Here is a 25,345-nt window from a genome sequence, read left to right as displayed (position 1 = left end):
AGAGAAAAAGAGGAAGACCCCCAACGAGATGGAGTGGCCAAGTGGCAGCATCGATGGACTCAAGTGTGGCAACAGTAGTGAGGTTGGCCCAGGATCGGGTAGTGTTTCATTCTGCTGTGCATAAGGTTGCTATGGGTCGGTACCAACTCGATGGCACCTAACAACAACAACAACATCTCTTATTTTGTTTTTTCTTCTGTTACTAATTTCTTAAAATTTTTCTTCACTACTCTAGCCTCTTTCTCTTTTCATTTTCTCTTTCTGTTCCTTTTATTTCTCTCTTCTATAGCTCTATTTTTCTATCCCTTTTTAGTTATTATATTGTTGTTTTTTTTGTTATTGTCTGTTTTTGTTTCTTTTCCCTCCTTTATTATATCCTGTTTCCATCATTGTATGCTGTTGTTCTGTTTTGTTTTCCTATGTGTTTTCTCTTCTTGTTTCAACCAATAGGAGACATCAACCATATAGTTCAGCCACAACCATACTCTCTGTAGCTCCACCCACTGGACAAGAGTTAATACCATCTCCTATACCATGTGACTACAGTTCTAGTGTGGTGCTGTAGGATAAACACTAGATGGCTAGCTGGAAGTCTGGCAATTCAAACCCACCAGCCACTCTGGGGAAACCCTTATACAGGTTCCCTATAAATCAAAATGGACTTGACTGTACTTAACACCACCACCTAAGCAATGAAAGAGATCAATCAATACCAGCCAAACCCACCCTAAACAGAGCTGCATGAATGGAGAATGTAAAATGGTGTACATACTTCCATTTTTCAATCACACCCACCACAAAACAGTTGGCGAGAGCCAAAGAACATATCAAGATACAACCATCAATTAAATAAAATATAATGACACCACATCAGATACAACAGATGATTTTAGCTCACACGAAGTAACACAAGAGAATGGCTCAAATAAATGATCAAGGTGCAGAGTCAGAAAGCATTTTTGAGGACAAAAGGTAATAGAACTATCTGAGAGACAATTCAATATAATGATATTTAGGTACTTTCAACAGACTGCAGAAAGATTGAAGAAAACTTCCCTAGTATGATGAAAGATGTAAAGATAACCAAGAAGCTGAATGAACTCCAGACAGGATAGACCCCCAAAGAAAATCATCAGGACATACCATAATCAAAATTTTCAAAAGCAAAGCAAAGTTCAGAGTCAGGAAAAAATAAAAAGTTAACTTCCCACTCTAAGACTGAAATTCAAAGGGAACACAGGAGCAAGCATGTAAGCTTGCTGGCAACCACATTGGTCTACTGGTGAGTGGAAGAGGGGAAAAGGCAGCAATGAACAAATGGGCTGAGTTCACCCACGTTCCATAGACTCTCACTGACCTGGAAATGAGAGAGAGAAGAGAAAGGGCTGGTTGGTCCAAAGTGTGGTGAGACATGGGGACACATAAGCCTAGGGACAAGGACATAGCCATGGAGGGCTAGAGCTGAGAATGAAGCATCCAGCTGATATAAAGTGAGGGGAGACGTACAAGAACACCCAAACCTGCAGATACTACCCATTTGACCTAGCCTCGATGGCTTTATCAGAACTCGACTAGAGGTAGATAAAAAAGAAAACAATTTTTGAAAAGGAAATGAGGGTAAATTGCTACAATTTGATGAATGTGACCTATACTCATGGAGGTGGTGGTGGTGGTGGTGGTGGTTATGTGCCGTGGAGTCGGTTCTGACTCATAGCGAACCTGTACAGGGTTTCCGAGGCTGTAAATCTTTACAGGAGCAGAAAGCCTCATCTTTCTCCCGCAGAACAGCTGGTAGTTTCGAACTGCTGACCTTGTGGTTCGCAGCCTGATTTATAACCACTACGCTACCAGAGCTCCTTACTCATGGAGGCAGTAGCTCAAAATACCAACAGAGAGGGAAGGAGTCTTCATATCAAATATCAATGCTATCCCTGCTGTACACAGGGTAGATAAGGACGGGTAACTTAGACACTGGCTACCTAAAATGAGGGGCAATAAAGGCTCAAAGTGACTGGCTTACAAGTTTTCAAGAGGGAGTTTAGTTTAAGAGTGTGCAGGCCAGCTGATTAAGAAGTGAGGGCATATGCACAAGAACACCCACACTTGCAGATAATACCCACTTGCCTTGGCTTCAATGACTGGATGATCAGAGCTCAACTAGAAGAGGAAAAACAGTAATCAATAGTAACAGTAAACAGTTAACAGTAATTTGATGAACTTGACCTATACCTACGGATGCTGTAACTCAAAAGAGGGAACAAATCTTTACAGCAAGGATCATTCCCACCCTCTTGATACACAGGGTAGACAGGGATGGGCAAGTTGGACCTGAAATGGGGGGAGGGGGAGGGAGGGGAGGAGTACAAAGGCAAGAAGTGACTGGCTTACAAGCTTTCAAGAGGGAGCCTAGATCCAGAGGGCACAGAGGAAGATAGACTCTCCACTGCGTAGTAGCCAATCTGTCTGGGCGGGACTGATGAAAGGAGATGGGGCTAGTACTCACGTGGTACAATAGTGAATAATTTCTATCAGGACTGACTGTGAGGGTTGGAAATGTAAAGGCAGATGTTTTGTAGCAAAAGGAGGGGAGTGGTTGACTTTGCAGGCTAGGAGTGGAGGCCCCTGGGACCATCAAGGGAGAAGAGTGGAGTATAGGACCTTCTCAGACAAGCAGTGATGCCAGAGATGGAGACAGAGACGATGACATGGAGAGATGGGAACTCTAGACCAGAGAGGGAGAGGGGCTGTGTGCTGACAACCAGGGGGCAGGCTTGCAGGGTGTACCCTTTGGTTGGTTGATGATGCATGGAGGGGATTATAGCCATGGCAATGTAACAATATACTAAAGGATGAATGTAAAGCTAGTGTTCTCCCATATAAACAATAATTCACAATAAAACAGTTAAAAAAAAGAGCAGAACCAAAATTTTCAAAGGGCAGCTCAAGAAGACAAAGTCAAATACTAAAATGACATGTGCAAAGACCTGGAGTAAGAAAACCAAAAGTGAAGAACACAATCAGCATTTCTCACCTGCAATGTTGAATGATTCTATGAATATTAAATGATGAAAAATACTGAATGATATAGGAAACATCAAAAAAAGATGGAAGAAATACACAGTCACTGTACCAAAAAAAAAAAAGGTCACTATTTAACCATTTCAAGAGGTAGCATACGATCAAAAACCAGTGGTATTGAAGGAAGAAATTCAAACTGCATTGAAGGCACTGGCAAGAAACAAGGCTCCAGGAACTGATGGACAACAAATCATAATCTTTCAACAAGCTGATACAGCACTGGAGGCACTCACTCATTCATCGATTACAAGAAATTGGAAGAGATCCACACCTGTGCCCACTCCAAAGAGAAGTGACCCAGTGGAACGAGGAAATCATCGAACAATATCAGTAATATCACATACAAGCAAAGTTTTGCTTAAGATCATTCAAAAACAGCTGCAACAGTATAGTGACAGAGACCTGCCAGAAATTCAAGCCAGATTCAGAAGCTACATTGAAGTAGGGCTATCATTACTGAATATTGAGAGTACCATGAACGGCCAGAAGGACAAACAAATCGGTTTTGGAAGAAGTACAGACAGAATGCTCCTTAGAAGCCAGAATGGGGAGGCTTCATTTCTCATACTGGAACTTATTATCAGGAGGGACCAGTCCTTTGAAAAATACTTAATCTTGATAAAGTGGAGAATCAATGCAAGAGAGGAAAAGCGCCAATAAAATGGATTGGCACAATGGTAGCCACAGTGGTCTCAAGCAAAACAACTGTGAGGATGGTGTAGGACCAGGCAGTGTTTGGTTCTGTTGTGCAGAGGGCCATTATGATTCAGAATTGACTCAATGGCACCTAACAACATCACCCATATAAACATCGTGTATTCTCTAGAAAGTGTACATATGACCTTGGGCACATCTCAAAACCTTCCTAAACTTCTATTTTCCCATCTCTAAACCAGAAGCAAGAATATTCCCACTGCCAGTGAGTCGATTCTGACTCACAGCAACCCTATATAGAGATTCTGAGACTGTAAATTTCTACAGAAGCAGATAACTTCATCTTCCTCCTGAGGAGCAGCCGGTGGGTTTGAACTATTGATCTTGTGGTTAGCAGTCCAGTGATTATCCTACAGTGCCACCAGGGATCCTTGGGAACAAGAATAGTAACCACAAAAGAGGATCTCTTGAGAGAATTAAATAGAATAATTGTAGCTCTATGCATGGTTCTGATCAGAGCTTAATATGTGTTAAGTCACTGAAATATCTGAAACAACCCACAATAAATTACAAATGGAGTTACAAAAAAAAAGAGTGCGCGGGGGAAGATAGAGTCCCCACTGAATAGTTTTCATCTTGTCTGGATGGGTCTGGTAAAAGGAGATGGGGATAAGATTCATATGATTCCATAGTAAGTAACTGTTATCATGACTAATCGCAACTGTCACAACTGTAAAGGTAGAAGTTTTGTATCAAAAAACAGGAGAATAGTTAATCTTCCAGTCCAGAAACAGAGGACCCTAGGACCATCAAGGGAGAAGAGTACAAGCAGAATGCAGGACCTTATCCAGAGAAGCAGCACCACTAGAGATGGAGGCAGAGATGAGGACATGGAGAGAGGGAGCAGCTGAAGACTCTAGACTCATGGAAAGAGAGGGACTGAGAGCTGACGGCCAAGTGGCAGGTTTGCAGAATGTGCCCTTTGGTTGTTTAAATTATATATGCCTGAGTGTTTGAAAAAAAAAAAAGAGCTAAAAGAAATATAGAGAAATACTGTTAACTGATGATACTTGGAGGGCATTATAATCATTGTAATTAAACAAAGTATATGATTTGTTGAATATAAAACTGATGATCTGCCCTGTAAACTTTCACTCAAATCACAATAAAAAACTTAATAATAAACATATAAAAGTTACCTATAAAGTAGAACCAATAAGACTAAATTTTGATTTCTTAGTAGAAACCATGCATGCAAGAAGGCAATGGAGAAAAAAAAAAAAGAAAGAAAGAAATGGAATGACATATACAAAACTCTGAAAGAAAAAAGGTGCTAACCAAGAATCATTTACCTAGCAAAGCGGTCCCTCAAATATGAGAGCACAATTAAGACATTTCCAGATAAACAGAAATTAAAGAACTTTGTAATAACCAGACCACCTTTACAAGACAACACACAGAACTCAATGCAGATAGATTACCAAAGTAAAACAAATCTACAAGATTGAAAATAGGGAACCAGAGATATCAATTTATAATGAATTAAACTACAAAGGGGGGAATAGTGTAGATATAGAACATCCAAATAGTAAAGAAGTCAACTAAGTAGATTTCAAAATAAAGCAGACTGTTTTAAAACGGGAGGAAAACAATAACTTACAGAGTAACCTCAAAGAATATGAATAAATTTTCACATTAAGATAAAAAAGAGGAAAATAAGATTTAGTAATAATTGACACAACAGAAATGAAGAAAATGAAAAGAAAACCCACAAAATGAACTCAGTGCAGAAAATTAAGTGGAAAGAAAACAGCAACACTACAAAAAAAGCACACTGCAAAATGACAGCAATCGATTAAAATCTATTGATAATTACACTGACTGTAAATGGATTAAATGTGTCAGTCAAAAGACAGAGAGTAACAGAATGGATAAGAACCAGGATCCTTCAATATGCTGCCTAGAAGAGACACACCTTAAACACAAAGACAAAAGTAGATTAAATATCAAAGGATGGAAAAAAATATATCAAGCTAACGGCAATCAAAATCGAGCAGGAATAGCTAAGTCAATCTCTGATAAAATAGACTGTAAGGTAAAAAACAGCATAAGGGACAAAAAAGGAAATTATATCATGACTATAGGCTTACTTGAACATAATAAATATCTATGCTCCCAATGAAAGAGCCTAAAAATACATAAATTAAACTCTAATAGAACTGAAGAAAGAAATTGACAACTCTACAATGATGGCAGATTTTAATACAATCAGAACAAGAGCAGTGAAGTATGCTTACAGCCACAAGAATAATAATAATAAAAAAGGTTAGAGCTGAAATAAATGAAATAGACATCAGAAAAATAAAATCAACAAGATAAGAAGTTGGTTCTTTGAAAGGATTAATAAAATCAACAAACTAGTGCTAAATCTAACAAAAGAAAAGGAGACAATGCAAACAAATAAGAAATGATATGGGTGACATCACAACAGAGACAGCAGAAATTAAAAAGGATAATAACACAATACTATGAAGAATAGTACCAAGAGTTAAGGACTGGCACTGTGAGATAAAGCGCTGGACTGCAAGGTCAGTTTAAACCACAAATTCAGTACTGCTGCATACTGTTTTTATAGACATTTCACAGCATGTATTGTGCTTTCTCTATACCTGAAACCGAGAAGAAGCATGGCAATTTCAAATATAAGAAATTTCTTTTAGGTAAAGGTTATATTTTAACAGTAGTCAGTCTGATCGCCCTTTACAAAAACAAAAAAAATAAACAAACTCCTTTCTTGGGACTAATTATATTGAACAGGCTTAGGTATTTTGAATTTTATTTTATTTTGTGAGTTTCTTCTACCTCATGTTAGTGTTCAAAAATAAAAATGAATTTAAAGTACTATTAGAGAGAATAAGCCTAAGAGTTCCAGTCTCTCTATAATATTTAACATAATTTAAAATTTCATGACTATAAATTTTATTATGGGAGTTAGAACACTTTATTCCAGATAGCCCCTACAAAGCAGTATTCCTGACCATATGTCACCTCTTAGTGGCTAAGAGAGAAACGAAAGGGCCCCAGTGGTTGGTTCTGTTTCAGCAGTATTAATGGACAAGAGTCTTCAGTGACAACATCAGAGATTCACCTTGTGACTGCCTTTTTGTTTTGTTTTGTTTACCATAATGTCTTCCACAAATCTCTTTTTTTTAATTTAAAATTTTATTGTGAATTGAGTGATAGTTTACAGGGAAGAACATCAGTTTTACACTCATTGCTTCATTGCAATGATTACAATCTCTTCTGGCATCATCATTCAATAGTATTTGCTTCTATTCCCTCTGGGTTTTTTTGTTTTTTTTTTTTTTGGGGGGGGGTGATGTACACACGAACACTCAGGAATATATAATCATTTAAACAACCAAAAGACATATTCTGCAAGCCTGCACCCCCTGGCCTCTAGCACCTGGCTGTCAGCAACCCTTTCTCTTTCCATGAGTCTAGAGTCCTCAGCTGCTCTCTCTCTCCATGTCCTCATGTCTGCCTCCATCTCTATCGCTGCTTCTCTGGATAGGGTTCCCACATTCCACTCATGCTCCTCTCCCTCGATGCTCCTAAGGTTTCCTGTTCCTGGACTGACTGCAAGATTAACTACTCCCCTCTTTTTGTTATAAAACTTCTACCTTTACAGTTGAGACAGTCACAGTTAGTGACTTGAGTGATGAGTGAAGTAGGTCACACTTTAGTGTGACCACATTCATACCTGATTTTTTCCTGCCCCCATTACTTGTTTCCTTGAGCATGTATCTCTGCCCAACATTTTACTGGAGACCTCTGGAACCCTATTCAGGGTTGCTGTGAGATGGGACTGACTTGATGGCACTTAACAACAACAACAATTTAACACAGTGCTGGAAATCTTAGCCAGAGTTTTAAGGCAAGAAAGAGAAATTAATTGGCAAAGAAAAAATAAAAGTCTCTCTATTTGCAGATTCTGTTCATAAAAAAACCTCAAAGACTCAGCAAGAAAATTACTGGATTTCATTTAAATTAGGTTCAGTAAAGTGGCAGGGTACAAGATCAACATCCCAAAATCAGTTGCATTCCTTTACACTAAAAGAGAGCTCTAAAGAAGATATCAAGAAAACAGTATCATTTGCAATAACCAACCCAAAGATGAAATACTTAGGAATAAATCTAATAAGGAAATCCAACACCTATGCTAACTGCAAGGTCAGTAGTTCAGTCCTACCAGTCACTTTGTGGGAGAAAGAAAAGGCTTTCTGCTCCTGTAAAGATTTAAGCCTTGGAAACCCTATACAAGGTCACTACGAGTCAGAACCAACTCGGTGGCACACCACAACCATGAAGCAAAAAAAAACTTCACAACACTACTACAAGAAACCAAAAGAGACTTACAAAAATGAAAGAATATGCCATTCTCATGGACAGGAAGACTTAACATTGTGAGAATGTCAACGTAATTTAAAACAATTGATAGATATAATGCAATCTAAATCCAGATTCCAACATCATTCTTTAAAGAGATAGAAAATCTGATCACTAACTTTAGATGGAAAGGAAAGAGACTCGGGAAAAGCAAAGCTTGACTAAAAAAAGAACGAAGTAAGAGGCCTTTCACTTCTTGAGATCAAAACTTACTATATAATTAAAGGAATCAAAACAGCCTGGTACTGGTTCAACAAAAGATACATAGAGCAATGGAACAAAATTGAGAACACAGAAATAAATCCATCCACCTATGATCAGTTGATCTTTAACAAAGGGACCAAACACATTAAATGGTGACGAGACAGTCTCTTCAACAAATGGTGTTGGCAAAACTGGAAATCCATTTGCAGAAGAAATAAGACCCGTATCTTGGTGACTCCATATAATAATCACTAGACTGTGATCCACAAGGTCCGCAGTTCAAGCCCACCAGCGGAGGCTTTCTGTTCCCCCCCAAAGATTTAAAAGCCTCCGAAACTCTATATAGGTTGCTATGAGTTGGAATTGACTTGAGCGCATTTAACAACAATAAAACAAACGTGAACTCAAGGTAGATCAAAGACCCAAACTTAGAACCAAAAAGATCATCAATGAAAAATAGGGACAAACTTAGAGGCTCTGATATATGGCATATACATGCTATCAAACATAACTGAAAACACACAAACTGAAGGAAAAATGGATGACTGGGATCTCCTAAAAAACTGGATAATTATGTGTATAAAAGGATTTCACTGTAAAAAGATAATCCAAAGATTGGGAACAATTTTTTTACAATGACATTTCAGACAAGGGATATAATTTATAGAAAATCACGACACCACTACAAGAAAAAGACAACCCAATTAAAACATAGGCAGAGGACATGAACACCAAGACATTCAGGAATTCAGAAAACATGAAGAAATGTTCACGATCATTAGCCATTAGTGGTGGTGGTTATGTGCCGTGGAGTCGGTTCCAACTCACAGTGACCCTGCATAGGGTTTCCAAGGCTGTAAACCTTCACAGGAGCAGAAAGCTTCATCTTTCTTCCATGGTACCATAGATAGTTTTAAATTGCAGACCTTGAGATTAGTAGCCTGACTCCTAACCACTATGCTACGAGAGCTCCTTCATTGGCTATTGCTGCTATTAAGTGTCATCGAGTCAGTTCCGACCCATAGGGATCCTGTATAGGGTTTCTAAGGAGCGGCTGGTGAGCTTGAACTGCCGACCTTGTGGTTCAAACAACTTTGTTGTCTAGCGCATTAACCCACAGCACCTCAAATTAGAGAGATGTAAATCAAAACAACAATGAGACATCATCTTACTCCAGCATTAATAGCAAAGTTCAAAAAGTAGAAAACAACAAATGCTTATGAGTGTGTGAACAGACCAGGACCCTCCTATATTGCTGGTGGGGCTGAAGATGGTACAACCACCGTGGAAAATGGTATAGCACTTCCTCAAAAAGTTGGAAATAGAATTAATGTAAGATACAACAGTCCCTCTACTTGCCATATGTTGTTGTTGTTAAGTACAGTCGAGGTGGTTCCAACTCATAGCAACCCTGTATATGGTTTCCAAGGAGCAGCTGGTGAGTCTGAACTGCCAACCTTGCCCTTCGACACTCTGCAGATCTGGAAATGGGCTTAACCTTTGGCTCAATTTTCAGCCAAACAATACACACAATTTCCCTATTCCATGAAGTGAGAGATGCTGATTTACATGCCTACTCTAATCTAGTTTTGTAGGTGTCTTGCCAACTAGGATGAGATGATATTCTGTATTCTTGTTTAGCCGATCAAAGGGACTCTTCACAATATAAACATAAACATTTATGGGACACAAGAGTAAACATAGCTGAGGGACAGCTCCAGATACAGATGTGTTTTATACAGTTATGCACATATGTGTTTTCCATAACACTTGACTATTCTGGAGTTCAAGAACATATTTCTACTTTCCTTTACATTGATTATAATGTTAAGTTCCTGGAGAAAACGTTTTCAGCTTAAACAGCATTTAATGGATTGGCCAAGTGGCAGCATCGATGGACTCAAGTGTGGCAACAGTAGTGAGGTTGGCCCAGGATCGGGCAGTGTCTCGTTCTGTGGTGCATAAGGTCACTAAGAGTCTGTACCGACTCGATGGCACTTAACAACAACAACAACAATGTGCCTCCATATACATAAACACAAAACCAAAACCAAATTTACTGCAATTTTAATTCACAATGACCCTACAGGACACAATAGAACTGCTTCCTAGGGTCTCTAAGACGGTAAATCTTTATGGATGCAGATGGTCTCATCTTTGTCCTGTGGAGTGGCTGCTGGGTGCAAAATGCCAACCTTGCAGTTTAGAAGCCCAACATATAAACCACTACATTACATTCCTAATATGCCCACAGATACTAAACAAATAACACCATTAGGTCACATAGCTATTTGAGGTCTTTAGTTCAAATTTGAATCATGAGTTGGTCCACTTTATTATGAACTAGATCTAACTGGAAGTTCTAACAGAGATTTGAACCCTTTCATTGAGTACAGAACTATGAGTTCCTTTACTAGAACTTCCTAGCAGTAAATGAGTAAATTGTAAATGGTAAATGAATGAAGTACGCAAAGAACTGAGGCCCACTCAACCCATCCCACCCTTTCCAACCCTATCACATCACTCAGCTCTTCTCTCAGAATCAGCCACGCTAACCATTTTTTTCTCACCTGGAATACCATCTGGCCTCACTGCTGATATCCACCATGTTCACTGCTTCCTGTCAGACTCAAGTCAAGAACAAGTTTTCCTTGGCTAACGTCACCACAAACCATTGACTCCAGCCCCCTGTTCCCTCTGCACTTAATAGCGAAGCTGTATCACCCCATAGGAACACATTCAAGGGGAGCTTAAAAAAACTCGTGGAAATGTAATTAAAAGATAAAGGAATTTTCCCATAAACTTTTTGAAGCCTCCTTATATACATCTTCTCCATCATGGCATGCTCTGTATTTTGGTCAATGGCCTATGAGGCCCAATATGATGTTTCCCTATCCCCAGCTCTCCTGCTGGTTCCCTTTCCCAGTCTGCTACAGCCATACTAGTTGGCTTCCTCCATGTTGCTCAAATATGTCAGGCACATTCCTGCCTCAGGGTCTCTGCACTTGCTGTTCCCTCTGTCTGGGATAAAATGACTCATCCCTGAAATGTTACCTCTTCAGTGAGACTCTTTAACCACCTTATTTAAAAGTATAATGCCCTGACTTCTAGCATTCTCAATATTTCCCATCTCTGGGTCCCCAGCCGATCTCCTCCCTCCCTGCCTTCCTCGGATGGCGGCTGTTTATGCTGGACATGTGGCCAGAGACGGGTAAGGATCACGTGGAACCTCAGCAACCTAAAACAGAGCCATTGCCATGCTGCAATGAGTTTAGATGACGGGTAAGACTGAGGAATTCGCACTGACCGCCTAAGACAGGCAGCGTCCCTTAAACAAACAATAAATAAGGGGGAATCTGATGCAGACCGTGCAGACCCGGTCAGGAGGTCAAGACCCTGTGGGCCCAAGTGTTGTTGACCGTCCAAACCATAGGCTCTGAGGATCAGACTTTAGCCACCTAGCAGACATTGAAAACTGTCCCTCATCTGATTATTCAGTAATGCTTGTTAGTAATTTCATACATGAGCCCTGGATATCCACTGTAAAAACCTTCCCTAAAAGCCGAGAATGTAAATTCCAAAAAGGCAAGTCCCCCCCACCTCAAAAAAAAAAAAGCTAAAGAGGATAGAGAGAAACACTGTTAACTGATGATATATGGAGGGGATAATAATCAATGTAATGAAACAAGCTATATGAATGGTTGAATGTGAAGCTGATGATGTGCCCTGTAAACTTTCACTCAATCCAAAATAAAAACATTTAATAATAATAAAAAAAAAAATATTTCCCATCTCTGCTTTATTTTTCTCAATATATCTGAGGGGGCTTCAAAAAGTTCATGGAAAAATGGAATTAAAAGAAAATGGAATTCTTCCATGAACATTTCAAAGCCTCTTTTTGTATTTTACTATTGTTTCTCCCTTGCCAACTCCCTCCCAATAGGTGAGTTCCTTAAGTCCTGGAACTCTGTTCACCACTATATCCCTGGAGTCTAGGACAGTACATGGAATGTAGCACATACCAGACATTTGTGGAATAGATGAATGAATAGTTCTACTTTCGGATCTCCCAGTAATTTGCAGGCTTTAGGACAGAAGAGGAGGACCCTAGTTGAGCCCTGGCTCCCACCTCACTGCCTCACTTTCTTCTAAGGTCTAATCCAGCCCTCTACCACCAGAAATCACCTGGCTGAGAAGCAGGAAGGACTAAGGCCAATAGGTACTTGTTGCAGATGTTACAATTCCCAGGCCACCAGATACAGGATTCTACAAGTTGCCAATTTTCATATTCAGCATCCAGAATCTCAGACAATCTCAGGCCAGAGGCAGGTGGTTATGACTAACTAGATAACTTAACCTGCATAAGAACACTGTCTCATTTGTTGTGAGGTGTTTCCCAAGGAGCAGTGCTAAATATGCTCTTGGACATTTTCAAACAAACACAAAAGTGAAAACAAAAAAGCACCATAATGAACCCTATTTGTCATTGTTAAGTGCCATGGAGTCAGTTCCAACTCATAATGAGCCTGTATAAGGTTTCTGAGGAGCCGCTGGTGAGCTTGAACTGCCAATCTTGTAGTTCAAACCAATTTTGCAGTCCAGTATATTAACCCACAGCACCACACCGGGATTCCATGAACCCTATGGACTCATTGAATTTCAACAATTACCAACGGTTTTCCAATTTTATTTCCTCTATTCCAAAATTCTTTCTGCAACCTCCATTAAACAAATACCTCATCTGCTTTCTTGCAAGCTGGTCTATATTAGACTGATTCTGGCCTTGTTACCACTATATTCTAGCAACTGTGCCAACCAATCTCTCAAGTAGTATCAGAAATAAAACAAAAACAACATCCATTTCCCTACCTAAGGAACAACCGAAAAGGAAATGTCTAAATACTAGTCTGTTTAAGTCAAGGGATTTACCTCTTATGTTGGGAAAAGTTTTGAAAGGGAGAGGGTGTTGTTATTACAAAATGATGAGAGATATGAACTATTTTTATTTGGTTGTATCTGATCTAGAACAAGTGAGTTAATTCAGTTTGCGGGAAAATTCCATTATCTTTTCATTTCATTTTTCCACGAACTTTTTGAAGCCCCCTTATGGTCACTGTGTATCCGCTAAAGATGAAGGACATGACCAAGATGGCAGAAGAGAAACAAAACCCAGTCCTTGTTCTTAAGGAGATCACAACAGGGAGGAGTGGTAAGAAAAGCACACAGATAACTAAGACACAAAGCAGAGTACGTTCTGTGCCTAAGGCAATGTGACTGCAGAAACAGACACTCAAAGCATTCTACCCAGAAGGTGCATACAGCATGCAGCTTAATAAACAGAACAGGCTTGTGGGAGTGCCTCATGGAGACACAACGAGCTTGAGCTGGAAGAATTTCCTTGTTACCTAAAGGGCTGAGAATTCATTAGAAGTTCTCATAGCGTATTTCTATGAACAAACCAAGGAGGCTGCTGAAGTTTGGTTGGGCAGTGCTGTGTGAAAGGAAAGGAAGGCTGACAACCAAGCTCATTCATCTGGTCCTGGAGTTAGATATATAGGAGTAGAAAAATTAAGGGCAGAGCCAGGATGGGAGGGAGATCTACATGGGAATCAATTTGCTATCAGCTTTGTGAGGTGAGGATGGTTTGGGAGACAAACAAGCGGAATGGTTTTGGCAAAAAGGCACTGTGGGAGATGAGGAGAGAGAAAAGGTAAAAATCAATTCCGGTTTGAAAAGGAAAGAAAATGAGGGAAAGAAATCATGAGATCTATGAATCAGAGAGGTAGGATCTCACTGGAAATGGGGAGAGGGGTATGAAGAGGCTATGGAGGATGTTCAATGTGGGAACAGAAAAGGCTCATTTCACAGAAGCTGGGCCTATCAGGAGGTTACCAGATGAAGGACAATTGAAATGAAGGGTTCAGATAACAGGATGTGGATGAGGATAGCAGAAGGGGTGGAGAGAGCTACAGCAATGAGACTAGAAAAAGATTGTAGGGTGAGGTAATACTGGTCTAGAAGGTTTTAGAAGGAGGCCTGGTGGGGTTGTGGGTTGGGCAATAGGCTGCCAACTGTTAGGTCAGTGGTTCAAACTCACCATCTGTCCTGTAGGAGAAAGATGATTCTGTCTGCTCCCATAAAGATTATCATCTCAGAACCCTTATATAAGGTTGCTATAAATTGAAATCAATTCAACGGCAGTAGAGGTTAGGGAGGTTTTGGAGTATATGGATTCCTGGAGGTAAGTTACTTAGCAAAATGAATGAGTGGGGGTAAAGGATCAGTGAGGTGGGAGACACCCAAGGGTGTGTGAGATCACTGAAGCTCCAAGGACTTAGAGAGGACATCTGAACAAAGGGCAGAGAGGTACTAACGTTCAGAGGTCTCAGGGATTATGTGACCAAAATCATAAACAGTGGGATGAGTAAATCACTAAACTATAGGGCAAAGAGTAATAAAAACTATGGGGCTCATGGAATGAATTGATGTTGGGCTTAGAAAGTACTGGAAAATAGGAAATAAAGGGCCGTGAATGACATGGAAAACCAGCAAGTTTGGGAAGCAAGAGAGGCAATGCAGCAAGGTAGTGAAGAGCACAGGATTTGAAGGCTATGGGTTCAAATCCCAGCTCTGTTACTTAGACGCTGTGTGAGTTTCGTGTTCTTCATATACTTGAAAACATAAAAATGTAAAACAGGGACATGGCAGTGGACATAATTACCTCTTGGGGATTGGAGAGAATAAGTTAATTTATATGAGTAGGTTTCAAAAAGTTTTTGAAAAAATTCCATTATCTTTTAACATTAACAATAGCATCCATGTGCCACATATAGTGCCAAGTGCTTAACATGCATTATCTCAGACACTGCTATAATCTTCTCTTAGCAGGTATAGAGGCTTAAATGCGCAGGCAGATTAATGGATATGCCTACAGTCCCATAGCTGAACTGTCAAACTGGTATCTAACTGGAACCCAGGTTTCTTATGATACCAATGTCTTGAATTGAAGCACAGTACTATTGTGCTTTGCAAACATGTTAACTGACAGGGCCTGATCAAGGGAGATGGGTATTTACTATTTAAAAAGTATCAGGGTCATGGGGGCCAGGGAACAAAGTTCATGAAGCAAGTGGACCTTAGAGTGGGGTGCAAAAACAATTGTAATCTGGGAATTGCAGAATTTCACACGTGGAAGGAAATTCTGACATCATTATACCCAACCTCATTAATACACAGATGAGAAAATGAAGCCTTAGTATGAAGAAGGGACTTCTCCAAGGTTTCCACAGCCCCACTGCAGAGCTGGAACTTGAACACACTCTCCAGAAATCTTTGATGCCTCCAATTATTATTACATCTTATTCACCTGTGTAGCCTCCTTGGCACTAGCATGGTATTGGGGCACTTAAGTAATGTGCTGATTAACAATGGGAAGGTGAGAGTGATTTTAGGATGAAGGGGGGAAACATTGAATGAGGATCATGGGGAGAGCCCATCAGATACTGAGGGTCATGTAGATGACTGGGTGGAAAACTGGGAGTTGTGCTAAGCAGTTGATCAACTCACTGAATTTGTGGGGAACACGGGATAGAGTGAGTTGAGTTCACCTAGGAAGATTTGGGGATCACAAGGAGGAACGTGGGAATCTTGGGGTCCTGCGAGTCACTGGAATGGAATGGGGAGAGTCCTTGGGTTGGTGGGTCTCTGGGCAGTGGTGGGAGCGTTCCTGGGCTAGCAGAGCCCATAATTATGAATCGAAGATTACCTGATGAGGTTTTGGGTCAGTGGGTGGGGTGAGGGGGATCACAGGTGGGGAGCAGGCGCAGTCTCGAGAAGAGGTTAGGAAATTAAGGGGGCGGAGTCGCAGGGCCAAATGAAGGGGCTGGAACTCGGGCTGGAACTCGGGCCGGGACCCCGGGTGGGGCATGGGTCAGGCCTCTCTCCAGCTGGCCGGCCACCCAGCTAGGACCAGAGTAAGGTGGGCACGCCAGGGCATTCCTGGGGCCCTGCGCCCGCCCAGCTCCCCGCCTTAAGCACAGTGGACCCACTCTTCCGCAGCCACCAACCTGACAGCCCCAGAGGTCGACTCCGCCGACAGACCGCCAAGCACTGGGCCTCGCCACCAGCGCCGGCCCCGCAACCCGCCTGCGCCATAGCCCGCCCGCCCTCGCACAGCTTGCCTCGCGCGATATCCCGGTTCCAGGGCCGCCGCACTTTCTTCTCCTCTGGATACGCCTCTACCAGGCCCCGGAACCCGTATAGAAAATACAGGGCACGCTCCGCCCCGCACCCTCCAGTGCCGCGGTGACTGTTTTACTTATCCTGGTTCCGGGGCCCCTGAAGCCCTGCCACCTGGGCTCTGAACCGAACCTGTCGGAGCTCCGCCTAGTTCCCCTGTTCGGGTGACGCACGGCCCGCGGGGCCGAGCGCCTGGGGACGGGCGTGGTGACGTCACGACGCCCCGGTCAGGGCTGGGTCGTGGCTCCTAAGCCGGGTCGTTGCCATAGAAATCGGGCGCCGCTACCTGTCCCGCCAAGGGACTCTTTGCACCTGAGGCTCGAGAACGAGACGGGGGAGGAGCCCGAAGCTCAGAGAGCTTTGCGCCTTGACGTCAACAGCCTGTGGGCTAGATGTGCGCTTCAAGAACGCTGGAGGACCGAAGGCCCAGGTTGTGAGGGAAGCGTTCGCCGGCGTCTCACTATTCGCACTGGAGCTGCTGACCCTTTTCAGGGCCCAGAGCCACTACGCTCCCTCCTGGCGGCACGCCCAGTGCAGACTGTGCCTTACGGTTCGGAAGCGCTGTACAGTCCGCAGGCCTTTGCTACTGATCTTCAAGCCAATCCTCAGAAGGAAGCGACTGCAGGTATTAATAGCATCTTTTTGGATGACGATAGCGAGTAGCGGTGGAGGGGCTTGCGTCCTTAGGGAGGGCGCCCTGACTGCCCTCTGCGCTTCTCCCACCTCATTCCCTCATCACCCCACACCCAGTCTCCAGGCCCGCTACTAGTCTCCCCTGTAGGCTCCCTTAGGAATGAACAAAACAAAAACCCTTTTACTGCTTCCTTTATCAGCGAATAGGGGAATTAAAAAAAACCTGGTGGGAAATTAGAGTAAGCATTTGGTTAAAACAAAAACAAAAAAACAACAAATAAATGAAAGAGGAGGAGTGTTAGATAGCGAATTGGATAGGAACTGAGTACCTGGGGGGTAAAATGGGAGCGAAACTGGTGGGTGTAGCGCTGTAAGATAATAACCAAGGACGGCGGTTCAAACCCAGCAGCCTCTCCTGGGAAACCGAATACAGGGTCGCTGTGAGACTGAACCCACTCGACAGCATTTAACAGCAACATATCCTTTTGGAGTTTTGAATTTTACGTTTTTTATTAGGTTTCCTGCCTTCCCCCCACCTCAAAACAAGAAAAAACTGAGAAAAGAAATTAAAAAAAATTTTTTTTAATTAAAGAAGTATTTCCATACATTAGAAACATTTATAGAAGACTGGGTTTGGGGTCTATGTTAGCTAAAAATGCCACTGGAAGTACAGGTATTCTGCTTCTCTCTTCCCGTTTGAGGAACTGTAGCAGAAAGACTCCCTTTCAGAAAGTCTTACACAAGCTCTCTCCCCATTTTCAAAATTTGTTTTGCCTTATTATTTCCAGAGGTGAGTAAGAGTTCTTCGTAGGTTCCCAGTTGGTAAAGATGGTAATGAGTGACAATTGATGGCCCAGGCCTAAGATTAAAGGAGCCCTGGTTAAGCATTAGGCTAGCTATAGATCAAACCCAGCAGCTGCTCTGAGAGAGAAAGGCTGTCTGTTCCCATAAAGATATACAGTCTCCAAAACCCTATAGGGCTGCTCTGCGTTGGAATCCACTCAATGGCAATGGGTTAATAGACACAGTCTGACGACTATAAGGTCCTCTTTCTGTCCCTTTTGGATGAGAATTTGACAAGTTATTTCTTATTGCTCTAGAGAGACAATGAAGCTATTTAAGTAGTTTTGGCATAAATTGCTGTTAAAAACAGAGCCGGGAATAGAACTCAGGATTTTGCCCTCCCTTTCCTTCCCACTCTTTTTCCATAATCAAAGATACATCTGTCCTTTCTCACATTCCCTGCAGCTTCTAATCTGATTGGCTAATCACCTCTCCCATTACACACTTAATACAAATTCTGGAAAGCTAGTGTCTGAGTCTGAAGTCATAGATGCTAACGGTGGGGATACCATGGTTGATGGTTAGTGATACAATAGTTTAGCAGTGAGTGCTTAATGGAAAGGTGGTGGTTTGAACCCACCTGGTCACTCTTCAGAAGGAAGACTTAGAGATCTGCTTCCGTAAAGGTGGGTGTTGTTAAGTGCTGTCCAGTTTGTCCCCAGTCATAGCAACCCTGCATAGGGTTCCCAAGGTGCGGCTGGTGGGTTTGAATTGCCAACCTTGTGGTTAGCAGTTCTGTGCTTATCCTACAGTGCCACCCCAGGACTCCTTCCATAAAGATTGTTGTTAAGTCCCTTCAATTTTTTAGTGAAAGTGCATCTCTTAATAAGAAGTATGGTGTTCCTCCCAATTTTTTCAGTTATTCATGGATAAATATTACCTCATGGTAGAAGGAGATATAAAGTACAACATCAATTCTTTACCTGCTTTTTATTTTTATAGACATAGCACTGAGGAAACTCATTTAAATAATTGGGAAAGGAAGAGATTGGTTATAATGGTAGCCTTTGAGTCTTTGAACTAGTAAATAATATGCCAACAATCATAAAGTGATCTATGAGTACTATTACCAATTACTATCAGTTAGAGCCCTCCTTTAATTATATTAAAAACAAAGAAATGGAACTCACAGGACTTGTACAAGGATTTGTTATCAAATCACTAATCTCAGTTTCAGTCTTAAAAATTAGTTACCTTTTCTCTCAGAGGCACCTTCCTTGTTCATCAAATCCTGATTTCCAGATTCTTTTTCTAACAGAGAACAAGGAGGCTTCAAAAAAATCAGTGGAAAAATGCATTTATCTTTTAATTCCATTTTCCACGGTTCAAACCCACCAGCCTTTCCTTGTTGTTGTTGTTGTTGTTAAGTGCCGTCGAGTCAATTCTGACCCATAGAACCCAAGGAGCAGCTGGTGAGCTTGAACCACCAACCTTGCAGTTCAAACAGCTTTGCAGTCTGGCACATTAACCCACAATGCCACAGCAGGAAACCCTATATAGAGAGAGTTGCTATGAGTTGGAACTGACTTGATGGCACTTGACAACAGTATAAGCTATGAAAAAAAGGTAATACTATGTCTCATTTCATAATTTGTAGTATTGTCATGTACAATACAACTAAATATATCAGTTCATTAAGTGGGAAATAGGAGAGAAGGCATGTTATCCCCTTGGTAAATGTGTGTGTGTGTAGAACTGTGATGTTTGACTTTTGGAAAATATTTTAAATAAGAATCATGTCTAACAGTTAGAAATAACCACAATAGTTTTGTGAGATTTCATTATCAAACTTAAAAAATGTGTTTAATAAAAGAAAAGGTGGTATTTTCTAGGGACTAATGGACTAAGCAGCTAACAATTTTATTTTGGGTCAATTATTGTTAAGTGCCATCAAGTGGGAGGTAGAAAATATAAATTTTATAAAATAATTTATTATAATATAAATTTTCTATTTACAGCTTTATGTATCTTAGAAATTTTCATAGTTCTGGGAACATCTCAGGTAGACTTAAAAGAAGCAGCCTCATTAACCTATTGCTTTTGACTGAAAATACTTTTATTTTCCACTAATAACTAGTCTTAAAGATGACTTGAGGAAAGCTGAAAATAATTGCTTATGTTTAGAAGAAAAAAGTCCTTTCTAGCATCTGCTGCTCTCTGCTTTTTTCTTGGGGAACTCTCCCTCAAAAGCAATGTTTTTTTTTTTTTTTGGTTTTTTTTTTAATGTTTTATTGTGAATTATGTGGTGGTTTACATGGGAGAACATTAGTTTTACATTCATCCTATCGCATATTGTTTCATTGCCATGGTTAAATCCATTCCATGCATCATCAACCAACAAAAGGGTATATACCCTGCAAGCCTGCCCCCTGGTCATCAACACACAGCCCCTCTCCCTCTCTGGGTCCAAAGTCCCCAGCTGCTCCATCTCGCCACGTCATCGTCTCTGCCTCCATCTCTGGTGTCACTGCTTCTCTGGGTAGGGTCCCACTCTCCGCTCTTCTCCCTTGATGGTTCCAGGGACCTCCACTCCTAGACTGCAGTTAATCACTCCCCTCCTTGCTACAAAACATCTACCTTTACATTTCCAACCCTCATAATCAGTCCTCAATTACAATTATTCACTATTGTATCACAAGAGACCTATCCGCACTTCCTTTCATCAGCCCCACCTACACAGATTGGATACTACTTAGTGGAGATTCCACCTTCCTCCACGCCTTCTGGATCTAGGTTCACTTCTTGCCTTTGTAGCCCCCCACTTTGGGTAGCCAATGTCCAAGTTGCCCATCCCTGTCTACTCTGTGTATGGAGGGGGTGGGAATGATCCTAAAACCAATGTATTCTTGAAAAGTAGTCCATGGATGGAAGAAATGACATGTTTCTTAATTCCAGTCATCCAACATTTGTATCTTAACTTCAACATGTATCCTAATTCCAACATTAGCCAAAGTACCCTGGCTCTGAGCACAACTTTCTCTTTAACAGAATTATTTTTGGTGGTGGTAGTGTGCCCTTGAGTTGATTTCAACTCATAGAGACCCTGTGTAGCATTTCCAAGGTTGTAAATCTTCCTGAAGCTGAAAGCCTCCATCTTTCTCCTGAGGAACCACTTGTGGATTTAAACTGCTGACCTTGTTGTTAGCAGTCCAAGGGTTAGTAACCCAGGGCTCCTTATTTATTGCTGTTGTTGTTAAGTGCTAGCAAATCGGCTCTGACTCATAGGACCATGTATAGGGTTTCCAAGAGGGTCTGGTGAGCTTGAACTGCCGACCTTGCGGTTCAAAGCAACCATATAGTCCAGCACATTAACACACAGTGCCACACCAGGACTCCTAAATTATTTATGAGGAGGGGAAACAACCCTTTCTTATTACCTCCCAGGCTTTTACTTAGTGGATCATTCAGTGTAGGTGAGGGATATGCCTGGGATGAGGACTATGGTGAAAGAGGAAATGAATATGCAGAGTGGCTCTCAAAAAGGTAAGTTTTAGGCAAGATTTCATATGCAAGTTGAGAATCTAAATATTAATTCCCTTAAGACTTCTTAGATTTGATTTTCTTGCCTATGTGCCCCTTGGAAAGTTTTCATGTACCTCACATTGTTATTATGTGCCGTGGAGTCGGTTCCGACTCATAGCAACCCTGTATAGGGTTTCCGAGGCTGTAAATCTTTATGGGAGCAGAAAGCCTCCTCTTTCTCCTGCAGAACAACTGGTAGTTTCGAACTGCTGACCCTGAGGTTAACAACCTGATTCGTAACCACTATACTACCAGAGCTCCTTGTACCTCACATTAAAGACTGCTCAATATAGGCAGACCGATAGCTCATCAGCCTTGACTGGTACTCCTTTATTGGTGTTCTAGGAAGTAAAGAAGACTGGTGTTCTGGGAATAGAAGAGGTTTAAGGGAGAAATCTAAGAGGATAGCTCTTAGTTGGTGTAGTTATGGTTTTCTGGTTATGGTCTTCAGCTTTGTAGTTCTAGAAATGTGATTTTGTCAATACACACCAAAGTGTTCTTGTCTCCCAAACAAAATCAAACTCACAGGAAGTTAATATATAAAATAGGATGTCAATGAATTTATTTATACTTCTACCCACCAAATAGATTGGATTATCCCTCCTGTTGGGAAATTTATATAAGATGCTCATTTACATTCAGAAAGTTACATGAGGAGAATGGATCTTGAGAATGGCTGTTGTTTTCAAGCTATGAGAGCCTTGCACATAATAAAAGCTCAGTAAATATTTGTAGAATGAAGGTATGTATCTTTGTTATCGATGCCAAAGTGGAATTTCAGGTTTCTGGGAGGCCAACCCAATGTATTTTTAAATAAGGCAGACCTCTCATTGCTCCTCAAATCATATTCTTAAATTATTGTATCATCTAGGCTTTAAAACCAATAAGATTTTGTGTCAGGGAATTATGTGATTGGAACTATTTTTATCTATCAACTCTGAGCCTAGAAATTGGGACCATTCATTTATAAAAGAGATTGGAGATTGCTCGCCCATGCTTATAGTAGTAGTGATGGTGGTAGTGGCTGAGTGATCTGTATTACAAAAATCTTCCATTTGGTGGCTAATAGTGTTGTTGTTGTTGTTGTTAAGTGCCGTCGAGTCGGATCCGACCCATAGCGACCCTGTACAGGGTTTCTGAGGCTGTAAATCTTTACGGGAGCAGAATGCCTCATCTTTCTCCCGCGGAGCGGCTGGTAGTTTTGAACTGCTGGCCTTAAGGTTCGCAGCCCGATTCGTAACCACTACGCTACCAGAGCTACCTTGACTAATAGTGTACTGCATAAAAATAAACTAAAAAAACCTTGGGTGACCCTCAGTGCTTGTACTTTGCTAGAGTTGTTGTTAAGTGCAGACGAGTCAATTCTGACTCATAGTGACCCTATATAGGCTTTCTGAGGAGCAGCTGGTGCATTTGAACCGACGACCTTGCAGTTAGCACTCCACTGCTTATGCTACAGTAGCACACCAGGAAATCTTAATTAAGGAAGTTATCTGAGCCACCTGTGAGCTGGCCAGCTTTGGGGAACTGCATTGTGGTGAGGAACAGTGCTCTGAATTTCCCCTACTTTGTAAGCATCCTCCCCTCTAGCCCCCTCCAGGAGATAATTCTTGACACTGCTTTTATCAAGATACTCAAAGGGACAAGCCTTTTCAAATTCAAAAATCACTAGGAAGAAGATGCAACATGGAAAAACTTGGCTAGGTCCTATTGGGAAGCCAGAAGACACTATGTCTGTCCAAAGCTTTTTCCAACTCTAGGAAAAGCTACTGAGACAGAGGAAGAGGTGCCAACTTGAGGAGTTCCATTTAGTATTTTAATAATAATAATAAAAAAGACAATACAAAATCCAAACATATCTTTTTACAAGTTCAGATAACATTTTTCCCGAAGTGCAAAATATTCTATGAACTGCATCTTTTGCTGTTTATTGTTGATTGTGTAGATGTTTACTATATTGACAGCTGTGGAAGGCAGATATAAACACAGTCTTTTGAGATTTCTTCTGCATTAAAAAAAAAAAAAAAAAAAAAGGCCTCCCACATAGTAATGATTATTCTCTGACATTTCAACTCACACAGAAAAAAAATTTCAGCTTGTCCAAACTGCTACAATCTGTTGTCTAGATAAGCTGGTAACCAAACTGGGGGTTCTAGTCCCTCTAATTATACATTTTAAAAAAGTATTCCTAGTCCAAATCGCCCAAGGACAAGGGTGTGTTACCTTTCATCTAGGTCAAATCTAAAGATATCCTTGTGTTGTTTGCTTTCACTTTTCTCTCAACTGTGCTTAAGAAGGAAACCAGGCAGTTAATATTTTCTGCTTATGGTCAGTTACACTTAGCCTCCCTTCCACTAGTTAGGCTGTTATATTGAAGTTAGCAGCAAATACAAAAGCTTGAATGCTTTATAACATTTCTGACATTTTGAGACATCATCTAATCCACTCCAGTCACTCCCAAGTATGGAGAGCACTTCTCAGGTATACAAGGTCTCATGAGGGCCAGAGGCCAGGACTGTATTACTGAACTTTCAGCCATAGATCTGAGCCAACACCTCAGACAAACCAAATCCTAGGGAAGTCACAGCAGGCCCAGCGCAATGTCAACATTCCAGGATTCTTAGGGGTGAGGTTGGCAGCTCAAGTCCAGGCTTTGGTTGATTTTTCCTGACTATATTCTCTCAAGTTTAGGGATTAGGCCTGGCCTGAAGTCAGAAGGGATTGGCAGGTTGCTGAGGATATAAGTACCTTTCTGTTATGTGTTATCTGGTGCTTGGAGCCCTTTGGGTAATGGCTTCTCATTCTGACTGAGATCAGGGCAGGCTTTGCACTAAAATGAATGAGGCCCCAGAGCACTGTGGCCTTTGAGAGCAACTATCCTGCAGAGAGGTCTCTGGGCTGGTTTTTGAAGTGTTACCATATATATTATCTTCCCACTTTCCCTACACTGGTAAAATACTTCCTTTATTCTGTCTGGCCTATAAAGGCCTAGTGACTCCCTGAGTGGTGTTGATTCCTCATTTCCCAACCACTTAGTCTCTAGCTTCCTCATGGGTTCAGCAGAAACTGCTCGTTTTCTTAATCCCCAATTGGATGATCTAAATTAAGCTTGATGGACATCACCTTCTGATCAAGATCTGTCTAAGGAGTTTAGTGACCTTTACTGTGGAAATCATTTGCAGAAACTATGGAGTAAATGATTGTAGGAAGTGTTTCGGTGTATGAGGAAGCTTCAAAAAGTTTGTGGGAAAATTCCATTTTCTTTTCACTTCCTTTTTCTACTAACATTTTGAAGTCCCTCATATGTGTGCAGTGACAAGAGAGGCAAAGAAAAGAAGCCAGAGCCTGAAGGCCTAAATTGGGAAGCCCTTTTGTTTAACCTTCCAAGAGAGGTCTGAAATGGCAGCAAGCGAGGAATCAGAATTCCCTGTGGAGGTGGAGAAAGTTGACTAGTGGTTCTCCTGACATCCTCTGGGAAGTGTAGACACTCCTACTGAATGACAATTTCCCCTACTTGGAAACAGCCATTTTGCATCTTTCTAGCAGCTCTTTGACCCAGGCAGTGAGACGCTCCACCCTCACGAGGTCCTGGTGCTGGTTAGTGGATGTGCATGGCGCTAGCTGTGACAATGGTTACCCATTGCTAAGGCTGTTTGGGCTGGTGAATGGAAGTAGGTGGGAGTTGGGCTCCTTTATTTACTGTTGAATCTCTTCAGGATATAGG

The 25,345-nt window shown here is 41.4% G+C and overlaps 1 protein-coding gene across 1 annotated transcript in view; it reads right to left on the bottom strand.

Moving 5' to 3' along the window:
* Window positions 1–16,557, bottom strand: part of ZNF76 (zinc finger protein 76) — a 46,647-nt gene extending 30,090 nt beyond the window's left edge. The window contains exon 1 of the mRNA XM_006860560.1: window positions 16,452–16,557. The gene's annotated coding sequence lies outside the window, so the exon portion shown is untranslated. The remainder of the gene's footprint in view (window positions 1–16,451) is intronic.
* Window positions 16,558–25,345: the final 8,788 nt, after the last annotated feature.

Source organism: Chrysochloris asiatica, unplaced genomic scaffold (genome assembly GCF_000296735.1).
Source record: "Chrysochloris asiatica unplaced genomic scaffold, ChrAsi1.0 scaffold00038, whole genome shotgun sequence".
In the NCBI taxonomy this organism is placed as follows: Eukaryota; Metazoa; Chordata; class Mammalia; order Afrosoricida; family Chrysochloridae; genus Chrysochloris; species Chrysochloris asiatica.
The sequence above is the reverse complement of the archived record's forward strand: the minus strand, read 5'-3'. Positions and strand labels throughout refer to the sequence as shown.